The sequence below is a fragment of the Talpa occidentalis genome, unplaced genomic scaffold (assembly GCF_014898055.3).
Source record: "Talpa occidentalis isolate TD23 unplaced genomic scaffold, MPIMG_talOcc4v2.1 talOcc4.3, whole genome shotgun sequence".
NCBI lineage: Eukaryota > Metazoa > Chordata > Mammalia > Eulipotyphla > Talpidae > Talpa > Talpa occidentalis.
In genome coordinates, this window is record NW_023603184.1 from 144,297,029 (window position 1) to 144,311,504 (window position 14,476).

The window sequence follows — 14,476 nt, forward strand, 5'->3', positions numbered from 1 at the left end:
CATATAAGAACTGGGGTGTAATGCAGAGGTGCATGGGGTGAGAGGATTCATCAGAGACAGAATGGGGAGCAGAACAGGTAGCTCTACTGAAATACACTGCTAAAGAAAGGGAGCAGCGGGCCAGACAAGAGAGGTCTGCTGCGCCATGTGTCTGCTGTGCCAGTTGGGTCAGCTCTCTGGCTGTGAATCACTAGCCATAGCTTGACAACACTGAGACTTTAACCCCTGCACCACTAACCTTTTTAATGAAATGTATCAATTTTTGTTTTATTTGCTCTGTTTGTCTTTAGGAATCCCTGCCTCCCAAATTAGGAGAATGAGCTCATTTTTTGTGTTTTTTTTAGAAGTTTTGAAGGTGCTAGCTTTTATATTTACATCTATGATTTATCTCAAATTTTAGTGTAAAATGAGTTAGAGGTCAAGGTTTATATTTTTCCATGAATATATACAGTTTTTCCAGTTCCATTTGTTAAAACTCTTTTCTCAATTGATTGTTTTAGATCCTTTGTCAAAAATGAAAAATGACTGTGTATGTAAGTATGGGTATCTTTCTGGGCTATTAGGTTTCATGTATTTGTTGGTTTTTAATGCCAGTACTATACTGTCTTGAAGTCAGGTAGTGCAGATACTCCAGTTTTTCTTTTTTATTTGAATATTGCTTTACATTTTATAGGTAAAGGGTTTGGAAACTTACTCTCCAGCCAAATTTGATCTGTTGACTGTTTTTGTGTGAACTGCAATCTGCTGTTGCTTGACATGGAGAACAAGCCTAGTTGCCCCTCTCTGCCCTAGTTTTTTCCCCTCCTTGGCATCTGCTGTGGTGTCATGTAGTGGAATCTTATCTGGGAGTTGATAACCCAGTCACCCTTGGCCATCTGTCCAAATGGAGATTACAGGGCTCTCTGGGACAATAGAAAGGATAGAATCTGAATGTCCCTGCACCAGAAAGTGAAAGTAATTATAATGATGATTGTTACTCAGATAATGTGTTTCTCAAATCAGTTTTGAGGAGTTGTATTGATAATTATTAGGGAATTTGCCCATTCAATCTGTGTGGTCATATTTATGGACAGTTATTTGTAATATTCCTATTTTTTTAAAGATTTATTTATTTATACAAGAACCAGGGCACAAGCCAGATTCATGGGAGGGTGAGAGGATTCACCAGAGACAGAGTGTGGGGCAGAACAGGCAGACGGACTTAAATACACTGGTGAGGGGAGCAGTGAGTGACACAGGAGAGGTGTGCTTCACCATGTGGGATTCTCACTGGCAGGTCAGGATCGAACCTGTGCTGCAGATGCTGCAGACAGCTTCACAGTGCAGTGCTCAACCAACCGCCTGTGCCACCAGGGAGGCCCTTCCAATTTTTTTTTTCCCCAATAATTTTTTTTAAAGATTTATTTGTTTGTTTGTTTATTTATACAAGCACTGGGTATAGTCAGAAGCGCAGGAGGGTGAGAGAATTCACCAGAGCCAGAGCGGGGAACAGAACAGGCAGACTGACGAAATACACTGCTGAGGGGAGCAGTGGGCGCAGCAGGAGAGGTCTGCACGCCATGTGGGACCCTCGCCGGTGGCTGGGGATCGAACCGGCGCTGCAGAGGCTGCAGGCAGCTTCACGGCCCAGCACTCAACCACTGTGCCACCAGGGGAGGCCCCCTTCCTATTTTTAATACGTGTAGAGTTTATAATATTTCTCCTTATTTCTACTTTCTTTGGGTTACTTACTCTTTCTTAGTTTGCAAGGTAGAAGCTAGGGTCATTGATTTGAAAACTTTTCTAATATTAATATTGTAAAACAGTAAAATTTTTCTGAAGCTCTTTTTTACTGCTTTGCGCAAATTTTGATGTTGTGTTTTATTCAATTCAAAATGTTTCCTAGGTTCTCTGTGATTATTTTTTGACCCAAAGATTATATAAAAGAGGTTGTTTAATTTCTACCTCTGTTGTTGTTAACTGATTTCTGATTTACATCTGTTATTATCTGAACAGACTCTCTGTACTTTCATTATTTTTTGAGACCTGTTTTATGGTCCAGCACATAGTCTGTCTTGGTGAGCATACTTTGTGCACTTGAAAAGAATGTGTTTTCTGAAGTTGTACAATGTTTGAGATTTGTCATCTGTGGGTTTGTGATTGATAGTGTTGTTGACCTCTTGTACATCTGCTTTACCAATTTTGTCTAATTTATTGGTTGTTGATAGAAGTCAGCCAACTAATTGAGGTTCTCTAAACATATTGTTTACTTCATGATTTGAAACTTGTTAGGTGTCAATATTTTATGTCTTCTTAATAAAGGGGTCATTCAGTCATATTATACAGTATCTCTTTTAATTTTTGGTAATAGGCTTTTCCTTGAAATTTACTTAATCTGACACTTACACTGTATACCCCACTTTATACCAGAGATTAATTTACCATAAATCCTTCCTATTACGGTTGCCACCAACTAGCCCTTGTGGATGGGGTATTTGTTGGTGGACATTTGAATTACTGGTAGCATATGAGCCAATCAAGTTTGGTTTGGTTTTTTTTTTTTTTTTTTTTTTGGCTATATGGGTCCCAGAAGGTCTTTTTTAGTATAGAAGTGTTTTTAGTCTGTCCTTTCACATAGTGGTTTTGTTGATTATATAATAAGTGCTAAATTGTTACCATAGGTCCTAAAGAAAAAGGAAATTTCAAGTTAATTGAAACGTGATTAAAAAAGGATGGCATAAGAATTAGTGAATTGGCATGAGAATTTTTTTTTCCCACTGAACTCTATTAGTAAATTCCTAAGTGATTTTTAAATAACTTTTTCTAATTTATTACATATTTTAAATTTCATTTTTTAATGTTAATAAAAACATTTAGTTTTTTTTTGTTTTATTGTACAAATAAGTCTTATGTAAGCTGAATTATGTGCTAAAATTTTCAAATTATGCTGTCCCAGAATGAATCACAATATCAGTATGTCAGTGTTAATGGGTTTGCATTATATTTTCACTCTAGCTTGCATCTATAGATGGATTATTTCTCTGTGGTAATAGGCCATTTTGTTTTCTTTGTTGTCCTGTGACTGTGATGTACAAATATGTGCTTTGTGTGTACATGTTTATCCATTTTGGAGTTTGCTGGACTTCTTGAATCTACAAATTTGTCTTTCATTAAGTTGGAAAATTTAAAGTTTTTTCTACCTGATTTTTGGCTCTTCGACACTACACGTGTGACATTTTGGTATTGTAGCACATCTTAAGCACCATGTTAATTTTTTTTCACAGTCGTTTTATTTTTCAGCTATCTATGTTTAGTTTACTACTTTTTAAAATCTATCATTAGGTTGAAAAATTTCTGTTTATACACAAGATCTGAGTCTTCTGTTACATCTGAATTCCAGTTTTTCATTCAGAGTTTGTTTGATACTAGCTTTTCTAGTTCTAGAATTTACATTTAGTTCTTTACTATAGTCTGTTTTTCTGCTGAGATTTCATATAGTTTTACTCATGGTAAGCATTTAATGCTCTCGAATATAGTTTACCAACTGCTTTAAAATCGTGCACTAATCCCAGAGTCTTTAGTATCTCAGATGTTTTCACTGGTTGCTTTTTCTTTTAATTAAAGGTGACAGTTGTCTGTTTCTTTGTATATCCGTTGACTTAGGGTTATATCCAGAACTTTGGAAATGGTAGGATATAGGGCCCTGGATTCTTTATTTCTCCAAAGTGTATTTGTTATGTTTGTTTAGTTTATTCACTTTTTACTTTAGTAGACTCTGCTTTTCCAGAAAGTGCTAGCTGAAATCTCTTCTCAGTCAGTTCATGTAGTATTTAACTGAAATGCTTGGAGTCAGGCCAGCCACCTGCATAGGTCAGGGGCGAAGCAGAAATTTGGGCAAAGTTGATGAGCAGTTTTTGCAGCTCCCACTGTTTTCTTGGTTTTCCACCCTCGTTTTCCAATTGCTGGGGCTCTTGTCTTTAAACTTGAAAATTTGTGGATTTCTATTTGAGTTTTAGCAGTTCCAGTTGCTGTTGGCTGGGGTCTGTTTTCAAAAGACGATCCTTGGGGGAAAAAAAACCCAACAGAACAGCAAATACCTAGTGCTGTTTCTTTCTCACAAGTGTCATGATTGCGCTTCAGTGCTTTCTCGTGGTTTTACAAAACGTCCAGGATTTCTAGTTGTTGCCCGCTGGCACGTTGGGCTTTGATGTCATCTACTCTGCTCTTAAGTTTGTTTTTATTGTTCAGTAAGTTTTCTTGCCCCTTCATTTGCTTTTGTTCTCTTTCATCCTCCCCTCTCCCTTTTTTTTTTTTTTTTTTTTTTTGGGACCTCGCCAGCGGCCAGGGAAGGAACTGGCGCTGCAGAGGCTGCAGGCAGCCTCACAGCCCAGCGCTCAACCGCTGCACACCAGGGGGGCCCCCCTCTCCCTTTTTTTGGCCCCCTCTTTCCCTTTTCCCTTCGCTCAGCCCAGGCATTTGTTCAGCAGCTCCCACTGTGGGTTTCACTGATTGTGTGCAGTGTCACTGTTTCTGTTTTCTCAGCTGCCTATACATTAATAATTATGTTTTAGTAGCTTCTTAAGATTTGTATTTATTTGGGCAGTGGGGAAGACCCACCGTTTCATAGGCTGGTTGATGTGTTCTTTAATCAGAGACATTTTTTTGGTGTAGGGGTTGATTTTAGCAGCTGCTAACACTCTCCGCCTACGTCTGTTAATTAGGGTTTATCAAATGGTGATATTCCAACTTAGTGATTTTCCATGTACAGTTGGGGACCTGTGGGAGATCCGTGAGATCTTTTTAGGGGCTTTGTAGGGTCAAAAAATAACTTAATATTTGATGTTGTTATTCCTATTCTTAGGAGTATACTGTGGATTTTTTCCAGAAATTACTCAGAAAATGCAGTAGCAGATAGAAATAAGCAGTTTTCTATTGAAGCGGGTTTTAATGAAGTTTATAAATATGTAATAGTGCCACTCTTTCACTAGACTTTTGTTTTTAGAAAGTGTAGCTATTTTCGAGAATAAGTTTTTTCACTTGCAGTCATTTTATTTTTAAGTTTAATAAAGCAACTCATAAATACCAGTAGACACAGTGCACACACAAACAAAGCAGTTTGTTCTCAGTGTATAACTGTTTTCAAAATAATGAATTAACATTCTCCAACAGTGACCAAGTAGGGTTTAAAAAAAAATGAAATGAAACTATTTATGTGATATATGTTATTCAGTTGCAGTCATTTTTATTGGTGCTCAAATTGTCCCTTGTGGACAATGAGTCAATGTTTTCGAACCCTACTTAAAACATATCTCTGCTGGAAATCTAGTTTTTACTTAGAAGAGCTTTGCCTGAATACTCCACTTGTTTGTTATTAACCTGTGAACCACTGGCAGATTTTCAAAGAAAACTGAACATTTCTTCTCCTCATCCTCATGATTACATAGAATATGGTACAGGCTTACTTTAGAGGCTTGTTTTGCATTAGGGTCAGTTATGCTTTCTCTGTTCCTTGTCCAAAGGTTGCATTTCCAACCTCAGTCAAAACTACCTGGAAAATGCATGTCTTTAGTAACCTGGACAACCAGACGATAGTGTCAGCTCAGATTGATCACTATCATTGAGCCATAGATTGAACAATGAATGAGTAGTGTTCACATTAGAGGAGGTAACAGTGGTATTGATGCTCTCCCTAAACCGTTGGTAATCTATAAACTGTTCTGATTTCATATCAAGACAAATAAATAAAACTGTCCTTAATATTTGATTCTAAAGGAAATACCAGGCCATTGTACATTCTATTTTATTCCCTTGCTCAGCTACTCATTTCTTCTAGTTATAATCTGGAAAATGTAAAAAAATGTAAAACTTTCTCTGTAGAGAGAGAAAAACACAAACCTTTGGTTATTTTTTTCCTTCTAGTTAAGCTTTCTTATCAGATCACACTATCTTTGGGAAGGAGAATTTTTTTTGCTTTAGAAAACTTCACAAGTAAAGTTTAGAATCAAAACACTGGTGAGAATATTTTTTCCTTTTTAGAAAATCATTCTAAAGTTGATCCAAAAGAACACACATAACTAACAAGGAAAAGCTTGTAAATCAGAGTAAATAGGATTGACTGTACTAGATACTAAATAAATATTTATAGGCAATAATTTGCCATATAAACTTAATGGTAATTGCAACATTCTGAAGCTGGTACAAGATAGGCATAGATCCTGATGTACTGAAGCTGGTACAAGGTAGGCATATCTGAACATACCTCAACATTCTGAAGCTGGTACAACATAGGCATAGATCCTGAGATGTACTCTAATCTTTGTGCATGTTAAATGTACATGTGTATGTTAAATGTGTATGTTAAATGTACATGTGTATGTTAAATGTACATGAACTTATAAATAAATGAAGTTCAGCAATCTGCTGTGGAAGTTGATTATTCAATAAAATGGACAGTCTTTGAATTTTGGAAAGATTTTACAGTTAAAATTTAAAAAACACAAAGCCATAAAATTTACAAAGTAGTCTCAGAGTAGCTTTCTACAAGATATTTATTAATCCCAAAGGGAAAATAGTGTCTTTACTTTGGAGAAATTTAACATACATCATTTTAATCCAGGGGTCAAAAGTTATTTTGACATCACTAACAGTGGGACAAATCAACATCATATGATCCTGGTATGATGCACTAAGATACAGCATTGCTTATGTGGCATTCCTTAATAACATGTATTTAATCATGAGGAAATTAAATCAAGGAATATACTATAAAATAGCTGACTGGTACACTTCAGAGATATCAAGGTCATAAAAGACAGAGACAAAAGAACTAACCTAGATTTAAGAAGACAAAAAACAGTTCTGGATTCAGTACAGGAGAAGAACATTATCCTCTTTCTGTGAAGGACATCAGATAATTGGCTAGTTTGTTGATTAGATAATAGTGTGAAGTATTAATTTCCTGATTTTAATAACTGCTACTATTATGTAAAAGAATGCCCTTATTTTTGAGAGAGACATATTTATGATAAAGGGTCCATGGCTCTGATTTAAATGTTTTGGAAAGAATTTAATCTGAAGCCAAATAGGGGCCTTCCTGGTGGCTCAAGGATTAAGCACCGCACTATGAAGCAATCCACAGCCTCTGCAGCACGAGTTCGATCCCCAGCCAGGGAGAAACCCACATGGTGAGGTAAACCTCCTGTCTCGTCGGCTGCTCCCCTCAGCATTGTGTTTTGGTCATTCTGCCTGTTCTGTTCCCCACTTTGTCTCTGGTGGATCCTCTCACACCCCCCACATCTTTGGCCTGTACCCCAGCTCTTGTATGCATAAATAAATAAATCTTTAAAAAAAAATAAAGCGAGGGCCTCCCCTGGTAGCGCAGCGGTTGAGCGCTGGGCTGCGAAGCTGCCTGCAGCCTCTGCAGCACCTGTTCGATTGATCCCCGGCCACTGGCAAGGGTCCCACATGGCGCAGCAGACCTCTCCTCCAGTGCCTGCTGCTCCCCTCAGCAGTGTATTTCGTCGGTCTGCCTGTTCAGTTCCCCTCTCTGGCTTTGGTGAATTCTCTCACCCTCCCACGCTTCTGATTGTACCCAGTGCTTGTATAACAAAATAAATCAATCAAAAAAATAAAGCGAAATAGATAAAACAAATGATATCTTCCATTTTTGAGTTTCTTTCTCATAGAAATTTTGAATTCTGTGTCTGATAGAAAGAATAGATCTTCCATATCTTTGTGATTGGTTCAGGAGATTTGTTCTCTTTCTGTGGTGTAGTATTCCCCTGAGGATGCAGATTGCCATTTGTTGTTGTTGTTTTTTTTTTTTTTTTTTTAAAGATTTATTTATTTATGCATATAAGAGCTGGGGTATAGGCCAGAGATGCGGGGGAAGAGGGGTGAGAGGATTCACCAGAGACAGAGTGGGGAGCAGGCAGACGGACTGAAATACACTACTGAGGGGAGCAACAGGCGAGACAGGAGAGGTCTGCTGCGCCATGTGGGTTGCTCCCTGGCCAGCCGGGAATCGAAATCGTGCTGCAGAGGCTATGGATTGCTTCATGGTGCGGTGCTTAACACCTTGTGCCACCAGGGAGGCCCCCCATTTGTTGTTTTTTTTTTTTCATCTTATTATTTGCTTTCTAAACAGTAAGAGTGCAGAACTTCTACTTTCCAGTAGATGACACTATATGTCAGGGAGAACTAATCTGTAGCTGGGTCTTCAGTATGTGGGATGGGGAGGGATGTCTGCTGTGGTACTTAAGTCCATGGTTAACAGCTAAGCTAGGGGGTTGGCAAACATTCTCTGTCAAGTATCAGAGAGTAATTATTACGCTTTGTGGACCATGTAGTCTGTTATAACTACCAACAGAGCAGCTTTAGATAATAGATAAACAAGTAGGCATGACTGTGTTCCAGTTCAGCTATAGCTACAAACACAGGCCATAGGCCAGATTGAGCCTTTTGACATCTTAACTTACTAACCTCTGGTCTGTATATTATAGAATTTGGATGAGTGAATTTATTATTAATGTAAGAAAAAGTGGGTAAGCTAAGTGTTCTAGGCAGCATGTATATATTATATATTGAAGGAAGGAAAGAATGGAAATTTCTTGTGTACCTGTATTTCAAGACTGTTGGGAAGTTGCTTTTACTCATGCACCAGATACTTAGTGCTTACTGGGTCAGGTGATGAATCAGGAGATTTCTGCTTCATTTAGAAATTGTGAGATAAAGGACATGAAAATAATATGTTGTGAAATATGCATCTGAGGTTTGGTGTGGCAAATGTTGCTTATTTGAATAGGATGTTCAGGGAAGACTTTCTGTAGAGGTCTCTGTGGCCAGAAAGAGGATAATACAGTATGAGTTTATAGAATTAATCAAGGGTTAGATCCCGTGGGACCTAAATAGGCCAGGATGAAGACTTTGGTTCTTATGTGAAAATTTAAAAAAAAAAAAAAAGTGGGGTTAATGAAATTGAATTTGATGTCTCACAAATATGATATTCCCTCACATTCATTATCAGTCTGGCTCACAAAGGCTTCATGGTCTCAGTGATCTGACTGCATGTGTAGCTTGTGTCTGCATTCAGTGGCTCTGTTGCATATGTTCTCATTCTTACCGGTACCTTTATAAAACCAAATTTTAAGATGTAATAAGTCATTCAGTCCTGAAAAGGTGCGCGTAAATGCAGGACTGTTTATCTTGCGTAAGGAATATGGACAGTGTTTTTGTTTATGCAGGCACTGTTGGTGCATTCTTATCCTCTCTAAAGGAATTAGGATTACCTGTCAAGGTAGTGTTCTAGAAATGTACTTGTATTAACTAATGTAGGCTGGAAGAGTGTAAGGAATGTTAATAGTATGCTACTTATTATACGGTTTACTCGAGTCACAATGTATACTTGAGCTATTTTTCTGTGTATTTGAAGGACAAAATAATTTGGGGCCAAAACTGTTTATTCTTTTTAGGGCAAAATGTTATGTTGATGACAGAGTTTTATTAGGCCTAGGGTATAACTAGAGAATGACTAGTGGTATTTCCTTTTTATTAATATTTATTTCTGTTCATTTTTTCTTTCTGCTTCAAAAAAGTTTATATTTTTTACTTGTTCATTACGTGCAATTCTGTAAGTCTCCTATTATTTGTTCCTGTGTTTTATGGGCAGTATTACCTAATACTGTCATTATATCTTACATACTGAAGGAGGCATAACAGAAGGAAGATCTTCCATTGTCCACTTTCGATAAAAACTGAAATCTACTTGAATGTCTGTAGATTAGCTTAATGGAAAAAGGTTTCTTTAATTTCAGGGCATCATTCTGTCTTTATTTTAGTATCTATTATCTAAAGATTGCAGGCGGTCATGTCATATTATTTGTTCTTTGTATGAAAATAAGGCTTTGTCTGAATAAAGACAGATTTCATTCCCACAAGTGTCCACTCTATTTTGTTGTCCCTGAGATTACAGAGCAGTATGTCATCTCTTTTTTTCTTCTCAAGCCTGATGCAGCACTGTTTTTTTACCCTTTTTATGTGTGAGTAACTGAGATTAATATGAGTGTTTCCTATTTTTGGTGTTCACAATTGCACTTGTTAAATCACTTGTACTGCATGTATTTATTTATCATGAATTAGGTGCTCTGCTGGATATCTTTCCATCTGCCCTTCTAACCCTATTCTTTACACTGCTCTGGCTCTAGGCAGCTGGTTTGGATACACAAAAAGACTTTTTTACCCTCTGGCTTCTAACTGGGTTCAGCTGATTGGGAACTTTGTCAGCACATCAAAGAGGACTGAGTCAGAGGATAGGGTATTTACTTCCTCATTCCCCATGTGGAATTTCTGCAGCCTGATACTATCATTCCATTGAAGGTCAGAGCTCCCATCAAGTATGGCCTCTTTGTTTTAAGGTTCTCCTTACTTTTTTCTTCTCCTACCCTCTTCACTGCCAGTGGTCCTGCTGTTACATACCCAGGATACTATACTCTTAATGCATGGTTTCCTTATAGCCTACTTATGCTTTGTAAACAGTCTCTATTAAACTTTCTTCAAATTATCCAAATTGATTTTGCCATCTGTTTCCTGTGGCAGCAATGAAGATAAATGTGCTTTAAAGTATTTTAAATTCTGTCAGTGGCTATTGTGATTACACTTCGAAGGTGATTAGCACTAAAATAAAGAAAAAAGAATATTGTGACAGGTTCATGAATTTATTCTTTGGCTGGTGTGTGAGTTCATTTTTAATTCCCAAAGATCTGGTTTGAATATTATTGAACCTCTAATATGATACAACAGTTGTTTCGAGCATTGTGGGGAATTCAAAGTAAATGAGACACATACACTGTAATTTTCATAGAAAGCAATTTTTAATGAGTTTTATGTGAGAGTTAAAAGTCCTGTAAAAGTTTAGAGGCAGGATATTGTTCCTTCAAGACTGCTTTGATGCAGTCTGCAATAGGAGTGAAGTGAGACCCACAGTTTATTGTGATCTACACCAGACAGATCTACCTCCCGGACTTTTCTTATTTTGTCACTTCATAAGCCACCTCTGAAAATGATTTGAGAGACCAAGCACCCAAATTATAACTAATACTATTTAAAGTTCTGTCTATGTGCCTGATTTGAGTATAATATGTATTAACCCATTAAACTTTCCTAATATCCCTATGAAGTAGGTTCTATTATTAAACAGAGTTGGAATTCAAACTCAGGCAGTCTGTTTTCCTCTTCCAGATTCAAAGCTGCCACAACCATCACTGTATTCTGTAATTAGAGATGATTATTACCTGCCTCCCCCAAAGGAGATCCTTAAAACTAATGTCCTTTAAAACGTGTGCAGCCCTTTCAGAGGGTAAGGAGCCCCATGCTTCTCATGTCAGTAGGGGTTTTCACCTTGTTGCAGTCATAGCAGTTAGCTCCCTCATTCCTTATAGATTTAGCACCTTACATGATGTCATTTTTCCATTAGTGTTAATCATTGTTGCCACATTGCTATCCACGTAACTACACAGTTCTCATAATACTGGATAATTCAGCCTCATGAATTTCTTGATTTTTTATTTCCAGTCATCCTTTAACTTATTTTAGATTACTTACCTGTAATAATCATCTCTCAGATTTCAAGCTTAAGCATCCCTTTCTCTGACATCACTCTATCTTTTTCTTTCTAGCTCATTTCCGCTAATTTCTGACCAGCAATTTTGGGACAAACTATTAGGAGCTCAGTCCACTGATGCAAGACTTTCATTGTCTGTCAACCCTCATAATATTTTCATTTACTTCACCTAGCTTAGATTCCATGATCAGTTGTTATAATCACTCCATTTTACCTCCTGTTGTATTTTACCTGATTAAAGATAACACTCTACCTACTTTGTACCTGAACAGTTAGATGAGGATGGAGGAAAGCACACAAAACTCTTCTGTCTGGTTTCACTCGAGATGCACATATCCACAGTTTCTCAGTGCTGCATGTAGTCTTAGTCCATTCACTCTGCCATTTTCCTTCAACCTTTTCAGTCAGTGGCGTTTATTTACTATTTTGCTAAATGAACAACAAAGATCAAATAAGCAGAATAGAGACTTTTGTATTCTCCTGTCAGCAAATTGAAAAATATGAAAGAGCAGTTTTAATAGAATGGTGGGAGTAGAGGCCATCTTTCAGTGATCAAAATGTGAGTGGGCCACACGGACTGACATTTCTCCATATGTGACCTTGAAACACTGGCTCTTACTAAATAAATCTTGCCCAGGAATAAGTTTAGTGTCTTAAGTAAATTTGAGAAATATTGAAAACTGTATGTAATATATATATATATATGAAAAAGGAAGTTTCCATCTGCTGATTTTGGTAGAACATTGGTTTTCAAACTTCAGCCTATTTCACAGTCACCTGTAGGACTTGCTAAAACACAGATTGCTGGATACCACCTTCCAGACGTTCTGATTTCATAAGTCTTGAGTGACTCCTGAAAATCTGAGTTTACAAATTTTTAGTTCAACCAGTGCTGCTGGTCCAGGGAATTAGGGAATCATATTTAGAGAGCCAGTTAACTTGAGTAAGAATTTAACTGCTAAAAGTAGCAGGTATGATTAGATTTGGAACAATTTAGAAAATAACTCTTATGCACTAACATAGATATGAGTTAATTAATAATCTCACAGAACTTTGATGATGACATAACATGAATTTGTAAATGGGTTTTCCTAGCAGTTTGGACAGTCAGAAAGCAGAACCATTAGCAGTTAGCACAGAATTTTAAGTGAGTCCTATGTTCTGCTAACACCAGGTAGCTGTGAAAGCTCCCATCAAGCACTGCATGTTTGCTTTTTATTCTAAATGCCAAGGCTATAACCTTATGATCTGTGTTTTCAACCCATTTCTTTTTGGTTTGTATGTTTATTGTTAATTAGTTTAAAAAAAATAGTTACTAGAGGGTTTTGGAATGAAGACTAATGTCATAAAAGTATTCTGAACTGATTCTGTCAATTATAGTTAATAATTCTTTGGCTTTGGGCAAATGACTGCTGTTTCTCTTGCTTGGAACTTTTTAAAATAGAAGAATTAGAAACTTCTCATTCTCTCTTTATGAATGTAATTGTAAAGCCATGAGATTTTTAAAACTCAGGTTTTAGGGAACCATTACTAAGGTTTCTGCCTAAGGAAATTTCCAAGTGGTTCTTTTTAAGTAGCTAAATATTTATTGGAGAAGATGGGCCTCTCCAGAGTTTATAGTATTTTTGGTAGTAAGCTATGTCTTTTCCTGGGTGTCTGCATTTCTTGTGCTCTGCCTCTGAAATGTTTTTGTAATGAGATTGTGCCATATCTAGGGCCCACATGTGTCAGTTGTTACTGCCTTAATGACTTTATTATATCTGTACTGAGCCCAGAGTAGGAGGGAGCCACAAGAAATGTTTGGAAACATGTTTGGGGACTTGATAGGAAAGGCAGAGGGTGAGTCCTTTCTTCTATTCTTATTTCTTCCTCAGCCTCCAGGGAAAGAATCAGAAGACTGTTGCCCTTCCTTTTTTGATTTCTCGTCTTTTGTCAGGCTAGATACTGTGTTTTATTTTCATAGTGTCATTAGTGCTTATTTAAAATAATATAACTTTGGAAATGTGTGGACTTGGTTTTTATAGTTTTACTGAGGAATAATCACAACTTGTGCATATTTTAAAGTGTCTGTTGAATTTTGGTGTTTGTGAAACCATTACTATAGTTACGAAATAACATGCATTTTTCACCATTGCCAGGAGTTTTTTTTTTTTTTTCCCCAAGATTTATTTATTTATTTATACATACATACAAGCACTGGGTACAGTCAGAAGCGAGGGAGGGTGAGAGAATTCACCAGAGCCAGAGCAGGGAGCAGAGCAGGCAGAAGGAACAAAGTACACTGCTGAGGGGAGCATCGGGTGGCAGGAGAGGTCTGCGCACCATGCGGTACCCTCCTCCAGAGGTCGGGGAGCAGCTGGGTATCGAACCGAACCGGCGCTGCAGAGGCTGCAAGCAGCTTCGCAACCCAGTGCTCAACTGCTGCGCCACCTGGGAGGCCCGCCAGGAGTTTTCTTGAGCCCCTTTGTGATGCATCCATTGATCTGCTTTCCATCACTATAGGAAAGTCTACATTTTCTCAAATTTTAAATGAATGGACTCATACAGTTATGTACTTTTGAAGAAGTGATCTGACTTCCCTCAGCATAATTATCTTGAGGTTTTATTCATGTAGGTGCTAATATAGTTTGTTCCTTTATATTGCTGAATAGTATCCTACTTGAATATTTCAAAATTTATCCATCCCCCTGTTGATGGACATTTGGGTTGTTTCTAGATTGGAATTATCAGTAAAACTGCTGTGAACATTTGTGAACAAAACTGAGTGTGGACATGTGCTTTTTATTGGGTAAATATTTAGAAGTGGGATGGCTGGTCATATGGTAGGTGTATGTTTGACTTTAAAGAAACTGCTAATTATCTTCCAAAGTACTTGTACCA

The 14,476-nt window shown here is 37.4% G+C and overlaps 1 protein-coding gene across 5 annotated transcripts in view; it reads left to right on the forward strand.

The window, feature by feature from the left end:
* AGFG1 (ArfGAP with FG repeats 1) overlaps positions 1–14,476 on the forward strand; it is a 72,656-nt gene that overhangs the window by 25,957 nt on the left and 32,223 nt on the right. The gene's annotated exons all lie outside the window — the stretch shown is intronic.